Raw genomic sequence first — 8288 nt, 5'->3', positions numbered from 1 at the left:
GCTCTATGTGCATCTATTTTTGTAAAAATACAGAAAGTTTGATTTAGCATCGATGGGCTATTTTTGAGGGATGCGTTTTTTTTTTAATATTGTAAAAATTGTTAAGTTCTGTTTAAAGAACTTGCTCTCAGAGAAGCACTGGCAAAAATGTTTAAAATGCTTGGCTTTAAGATGTCTGTGATACGCTCTGTGCTTTCTAGGTTACCTCAAATGTTTGATAGTTTCTCCTTTTTACAAAAGTAGCACCATAGCCAAGCCAATATGGTATTGTTTTACATTAAATCTCAATGAAGATTTAATTCCATGCTAGCTCACTTAGCTCTGAGTTATATGTAAAGCTTGAAAAGGAAGTTTTTTAATGATCACACTAAAGAAAGGCTATTTCATTACTTTGATTTCTCCCAAAGACTGCTTGGAGGTTGACTAAGAAGAAAGTTGGCATAAACTTTCAATCAGATGGAGAGTTTGCCTAGAGTATATAATTATCTTTCTCGTCCATCTGACTTTGAAAAATGGAACCAGAATTTATATCCAACTACTGGAAAAAGAACACATTTAATCATGCTACCTTTGAGTGCCAGTGACTTATTTTTCTTGTTTATAATTATTCATTCATGGCAATTTTTGCCATATTTTAAGTGAATTTTTTTTTCCTGAAGATAGTTTGAAGGGATAATATTTGGGAAGGTACTAGACGCATCACAAAGCCTTTAATTCAATGGCTATTTCTGAGAGTGTTACCCATCATTTTAAATTGAAAAATAATGTATTGCATATGTAATATTTTAAATCAGTTTTTGCGTCTTTTTTGTCTGTTTAACTCTGGCTTTAGTTGATTTAGTTCTTTTTAAGAAAAAATGGGGGGAAGATAAATTTAAATTGGGATTTATACTACAATTACTGAAATTAGGTTAATAAATTGACAACTTTTTTTTTTTTTTTTTGACAACTTATTATTTGAAATTTATTACTGAGGACTCAGGATTCAACTTGACATGGCCCTCAGGATCTAAATAAGAAAAAGTTGGGATTATCATTAAAATGCTATTAGGAAAAGATTAGGTTTATAAAGGTAGCCGTTATTGGTATTTTAAGGACTTTCAATGTAAAGTCCATTCTTTCTTTCATTTGCTTCCAGAGATGGCTCATATTAAAAAGGTAGTATTATATAGAAGTTTTAGATTGTTAAAAATGTTTCTCAAATTTTTCCCATCCCTGTCCTCACCCATGTGAAATTAAATGTTTAGTGAAATACATTTTCCATCTTAAATAGTGTATCTCATATGTGTGAACATTTTAGATATAAGAACAACATAGTCTCTGCTTAGCTAGGCAGAGTTCTCACAGATAATTTTCAAATATTTCCCTTAACTCTATTTTTATGCCATAGTCTTCTTTCCTGGTGCATCTTATGAGTTATAAATCTATACACTCTCTTGTATTTTCATCACTATATTGCTTCTTAACCAGACTCCTCTTAACACGGTATGCACATTTAACCTAATGTGAGGTCCAAACGTAAGGAATCTTCCACTTACTAATGATATGAACTTAGATTTCTAGGGAGTGGCTTGGTTAAATTATCTACATTTTGATCTACAATTTGATTTGATACAATTATTTGTAATTTGCCTAAATCTGTGTAGCACAAGGTTGAATGAATCTATAGAATTTGTTTTACTTTGTGTCCTCCTGAATTCTCAAAGACCAGTGTTCAGTAGCTCCCATGGGATGACTCACTGGGGATATTTATTTTCCTCCTCTTCCCTTGGAACCTGTTAACTTCCTTTGCAGTTTCTCTTAGAACAGGGTTGTACTCCAACTCATTCAGATCGTTCAATTGGATTTTCCCAGTTATGAGAAGAAACGTATTGACTTTCTGCCCGTTTCCTTACTCTCCACTGAATTGAATTTAAGGTGAGAGAGCTGACAATTAGATAGCTTCACCCTGAAATTAGGGTGACACTCTGCCCTGTGTCACTCCTGGTAACTATCTGATAAAACATTCCTTGGCTCTGAGGACCCAAGAAAAGTTGGGGATCTGAATTCTGCTGTACACAGGAGAGATTTGTGAGTGAGATCCCCCATTGAGAACAGGCCCAGGTGTCGCTGGCACATCGCAGGGACTGGATCCTTGCATATACAAGGAGTGGATCAAAATGTGAGTCAGAAAAGATGAGTGCCTGTCTCTGTAATTGTCTCACATCCCATTGCTATAATCATATTACTATTACCACCAAAGTCATAAAAGAGGATGAGTTGTAATTTAGTATGATTCTGAGTTTAAGTTTAAAATGCTGTCACTCTCTGGGTTGGTTTTCTCGCACCAAAATGATACTGTTAATTTTGGAGGCTTCCAGACTGCTTTATTGAAGGCTACCATCTCCCTCCCCAATTTCATTTGGAACCACTCCACCTTTGGTTATTTTATAAATTAGGCTTTATTCAAGCTTTCTAAAGATCTGTGAGCTAGACCCTAGAAAATCATCTCATTGATTTGCCATCGAATCTATGCTTCGACCGCTAAACTATCATGAACTAAGAAACAACAAAATAGTGATTAGGTAGATCTTTACAGGTTATTTGGTTCCTCACTGTTTATTTGAAAAGCACCTCTGAAGGTAAAAATCAATGCTTCGTCTTAAGGTTAACCGTCCCCTCCTAACTTTCCCCTTTAGCTTTTTTCCTCTCTCTTTCCTCTTAAAGTTATTTACATTACTATTTTAAGCAAAAATGGCCAGGATTGCTCTACATTTTGCAAATGATAACAAGTGGTTTGCAAATAATTGAGAAATTAATTTCTTCAATGTTGTAAAAAACCTTTTTTTAAAAAAAAATTCTAGGCACGGGCATAAACTGTGCCCTTGAGGAGCTCGTTATTCATTATACAAATGGCAATCAGAAACTATATTTTTAGAAACTGCATTCTATCCCTTACTGAGTGTCCCTTGGTTATGTAATGTTTGCCAAATTAAGTCAATGGGACAATGGTACTAAGAGGTAGAAAAGGCTAGTATTTATGTTACAGTTCGACTAGAGGATAAATAGAGAAGCAGAATGAATTAATGAAAAAAAAAACCAACAACATTGGCTTGGACATTAGGTCATTTTCTGTTCTGGTTTAGCCATAATTAGATGTGTGTTTCGGTGCTTCATTTATTTATCTCATGAGTAAAGTGGGATAATAATACCTAACTGGCAGGCTGGAAATCATATATATATATACTCAATCATCTGGCTCATAGTAGACATTCAATAAATGACAGATACCACAAATACCTATCAGCTGAGTGAGTAAATCATAAAATTGAGCTCCCAAACATCACTTCTGTTTACTTTCCACACCCATTTCTGTAGCAATCAAAGAGATATGACTGTGCTTTTCTGTAAGAAATTGTTGCAAGAGAATCTTTGCCTTCTCCTAGATGTTGAAGATAAAACGTAAATTTCTAAATTATCTCTATTTTAGTGTGCTGTTTATGAAGGAAAATAAATTAACCTTTCAGTGGTATGTAGACCCAACTCTGAGTTTTCTTACATGTTCCAAACTTTTATTCATCCAGGACCCCGTGTATTATTGTCCCCAAAATTAAAGTGACATTTTCATGAAATCACCAAAGTTTTAATTTTTTCATTATATTTTGGGCTTCCTTAGCACCTAGAATAAAAACATCTCTTTTGAAGTTATCCCATTTTTTTTTTACTTGACTTGGAGAAAAAATTGCAAAATATGGTGGAAAAAACGTTCTGCATGAAAAGAGGAGGAAAAAAACCCCAACCCTTTATGATCTCAGTCAGCAGATTTATTCTACTTGAGAAAAAAAGAAACAACTTCATTGGAAGCAGATGTTGACACTGTTTCAGTTATTGAAGATGGAAAGGGTTCACTTGAGCCATTGTGCTTACAAAGGGGTATCGATGGCTGTTAAAATTCCTGTGACTGAGCATCTTCACAGCAGACAGGACAGCGGAAAAGCTGAAACTATGAGACCAAGACCGAAATCAGCCTGCCAATTTTAATGTACAGGACCCTAAGGACTCAGTTGTTTTTTTTCCTCCTTCAGGATTAAAGACATATCTTTCAAAAAATTTAAGGTGGTTTGAGAGAGAAATTAAAATGTATTCTCTAAAAACATGGCCCTAGAATCCTTTAAATCTATTATTAAACATTAAAACTATTATTTAAGTCATTTTAGAAAAATCAGGGTAAAAATTTAGTTTAATAATATATGTTGAAGAAACAGACTCACAGACATAGAGAACAGAGTTGTGGTTGCCAAGGGAGAGGTAGGGTGGGAGGAGGAAGGACTGGGAGTTTGGGATTAGCAGATGCAAACTAGTATATATAGAGTGGATAAACAACAAGGTCCTACTGTATAGCACAGGGAACTATATTCAATATCCTCTGATAAACCATAATGGAAAAGAACATGAAAAAGAATATATATATGTACAACTGAGTCACTTTGCTGTACCACTGTACCACAGAAATTAACACAACATTGTAAATCAACTATACTTCAATAAAATTAAAAAAAAATAAAGGTATGTTGAAGAAGGATATGTAAACTACACACAAATGGAAAGTGGGGAACGGGTGAGGCCTGCAAGGGAACCTCAGTTCTAATAGCTTCAAAATGTTTATTAATTGGTAACTTGGTCATGGAGATTGGGCACAGAACAGACTTTCAGAATCTTCAGTAGGTTTTTTTCTTTTAGTGCTCGCTGGGAATTTCCCTCTATACACTTTCCAAAGTATAGAAATAGTCATTATAATTAAAATATCATAATTTTCTTATTCCTTTTATTGTCCATTGTGTTTTTTTGTCTGTTTGAAAAATATTTTTATAGTTTCAGATAATTGATCAAACTAATGTTCTCTTGAAAATGCCAATTCATTTGATCCAATACAATTATCTAAATCTTCTTTTAAAGTTTCAAGAAATGATAATTGAGTTAAGTGTAATTTACCAATTCTTTTGTGTAAATAAACAATGACACCTAGAAAATGCCGCGTTATCATCAATTAGCTTCCTTGTTAACAATTTCTGGACTACTAAATTTTGCCCTAAGAATAACTCTTTTAGAATACAAGATTCTTTCATTAGTTTTTTTGGTATATGCATAAGATGTGAAGTTTTCTAATGATATCTCTTACTGATAAGAGATACTGATAGAGGTGTACATTTTTTTCTATGCTGTGGCTAGGGCAAAAATTAATGATTATTTACACACTTGATTTAATTTCTTAGACTATTTACAATCTTGGATATTGTATCTGATTTAAAATTACTATTCCATACATTTTTCTGGATATGCAAGATGGGGAAGGGTCTTCATGTGAATTCTTTGTATTTTAAAGTGCATATATTGAAAGGGAAAACATAGATTCAATTTGTTTTCATCACATAAATCTAGATAAGGTGAAAGCTTTTATAAAAAAAATTACATAGTATGGTGAACTTTATATTTGTCACTTGATTAAGTGAACTGAAAACTTGTAATATAAATGTTATCTTACAACCCTGAAATACAAAAAAATTCCAGATTTATTAGTTTTGTGGGCAATTTTATGCTATCTTCATTTTACATGTCCAGAAAGAGAAATTAACTAATCTTAGCTCTGTTGTCATTCTTACTTTACAAAATATATGTAATTCATAAAACTTTTCGCTTCACAAGCTAATTATAAAATCATATTTTTTGTTGTTGTTTTTCATGGGGTTGGAGGAAGAGACATTTTTGTATTTCTATTCACTCTTCAAATGCAGGTCTCATAACTATATGTTGATGATATGAGATGATGGAGGACTTTGTAATAAAAACAAATGTCATCTTCAATTTTTTCAATAAATAACTTAATGTGAACTTAATGTTTATATTTTAATGTAGCAATTTGGTTTTGTCTGCATTTCTTGACAATTAACTAAAGCTCTCTCTTTTCTTCTTATTCAATTAAGCAAATTACAAATATCTTTAGAAATTAAACCACCTTAGTTTTTTTTAATGAGGTTAATTTCTACAGCTAAGGGATTTATATGTCATAGTGAGGATTGTATGGTTACAAAACAAATGCTTATAATAGAAGAGCAAGTGAAATGGGCTATGAGGCTTGTGAATTTTTTAACACAACGCTTCTGAAGTTATCAATTAACTCTTTGGGAGAGGTGTACTTTGTTGTTTTGCTTTTACATTTGTTGATATGGAGCTTCTGTAAGTAGTGTGGAAGAACAAACAAAACTTTCCTGACAATTCATTGACATTGAAGAAGTGCACTTGGAAAGGAGAAGTCCAAGACCTTATTTTTAAAGGAAGCTGGAGTTTCTCTACAGGGGCCTTCTATTTTCTTATTAAATGAATTTGTAATGTGAAAATGCAAAGCCTGGAAATCAGCATTTCGATTAGTAGACCTTCATCATCACAGGTGAAATAATGTGGCACAGCCTTCTCAACTGTCTGCCATATTTAGACTAGACAAGTGTAATGAGTTTTCTATGTTGCTGTAAAAAGTTACCACAATCTTAATGGCTAAAAACAACACAAATTTACGATCTTATGGCTCTATAAATCAAATATCCAGCACCAGTCTCGGTGGGCTATAATCAAACTGTCAGCTGCATTCTTTCTGGATATAAGGGAGAATCTGTTCCTTTGGTGTTTCCAGCTTCTAGAGTCCGTGGCTAATGGCCTCCTTCCTTCCTCCATCTTCAAAGCCAACAACGGCTGGTCAAATCCTTCTCACATGGGATCACTCTGACCCTCTCTTTTACAAGTTTTAAGGACCTTTGTAATTGCATTGGATAATCTCTCCATCTCGAGGTTCTTAATTTTTAAAAAGTCCTTAAATGTAAGGTAACATATTCACAGGTTCTGGGGGTTAGGAAGTGAACATTTTGAGTGGGCATTATTCAACCTACCACAATTACTGTTAGATTTCAGTTAATTTTTATCAGCCTTTTAATCTAAGAGGGTTTAATATATCACTGGAACTAGAAAGGCGTGTTCCATGTTTGCAATGGTCGTCTGTGTAGGATTCATCTACATTCACTTAAATAATTGCATATAAAGCAAATTCTTGTTGCTATTTCAAACATTTATGTGGTTATTATAGTGTCTTCGAATCCAAAGGGTTATGTTGTCTTTATGTCAGACAGGCACTCAGGGGGGTGGTGAGCAGGACATCTGGTACAGATTCTTCCTAGCTGAAGTGTGTTTTCTCTGGGGACAATCAACTACCATTTAATTGTTTTGCTTCCTTTTTTGGGAATATATGCCCATCCTGTGATGTCCTAAGTCTCCAAGCATCTCATTTGACCTGCTTATACACATTAGACTAAATATCCATATATGACTACATTGACTACATTGGTAAAGCTTTTACATTTCTGTCCAGATTGAATCCTTACATCTGTTATCAGTTAAGCAGGGGAAAAACTATTATGGAAAGCAAACATGTTTTGATACATTTAATGTGTAAAGTAGGTACCTAGACTCTAGAATGCTGTTGATCAATAAATGAACTAGAATCTCTTGAAACAACACTTAAGCCCAACTGTTTTACTTTTCATACCAAGTTTGGCTGTGGCTGAATGAAGAACACCAGCATTGATCTTTGCTTTGCACTTGTACAAAAGACTATTTGCAGGAAGCCAAATATAGCAACAGAGGATTTAATATCTTGCCAAAAAATACAAAATCTGTTCCCCTTTAAGCACAACACTCTACCCTTTTCTTGTGGATCTTGCTAAAAGGAAAATATAGCTTTAAACTACCCCATTCCTTCTGCTGGAAGTTCCCTAATCTTTTTCAAATGGGCTATGTGTGGTTTTGTGGAGCTTTATGTTTCCAAAAGAAAATGGCTATATGAGAAATCCATCCAGTGTTAGCATTTTTCATAAAAAAATCTCAACTCCTAAATCAAAGATGAGAGTCAGCAGTAACTAAGAAAATCACACTTTGGTGGGTTCAGGACTAACCAAGGATCACTGGGTGATGTTTTGTCTTTTGTTTTGTATTGAACCAAAAGTAATAATAAAAAATTGGCTTCAACCAACCAGGTGTTTTTTTTTTGCCTTAGAATGTGGGTGTTTCACTCTGACTGTTGTCTGATGGGTAAATGGACTAGTCCAGATTTCTCTATAACGTGGGTAATGACAGTGACTCTTCTGTCTCTTATGTTGTATATACAGAATTTTGACAGCAGTTTTGCAAACATCACCAAGAAAATAACCCTTTCACAGTGACAGCTTTACCAGACATCTCTGTGTGGGATTTTAAAACGAACACAA

At 33.9% G+C, this 8288-nt stretch overlaps 1 pseudogene; it reads left to right on the top strand.

Moving 5' to 3' along the window:
• Nucleotides 1-7015: 7015 nt before the first annotated feature.
• Nucleotides 7016-7944, top strand: LOC133092951 (uncharacterized; annotated as a pseudogene).
• Nucleotides 7945-8288: the final 344 nt, after the last annotated feature.

Source organism: Eubalaena glacialis, chromosome 6, assembly GCF_028564815.1.
Source record: "Eubalaena glacialis isolate mEubGla1 chromosome 6, mEubGla1.1.hap2.+ XY, whole genome shotgun sequence".
NCBI classification, from domain to species: Eukaryota; Metazoa; Chordata; class Mammalia; order Artiodactyla; family Balaenidae; genus Eubalaena; species Eubalaena glacialis.
Note: the sequence above shows the minus strand (reverse complement) of the source record. Positions and strands in the feature narration are given on the sequence as shown.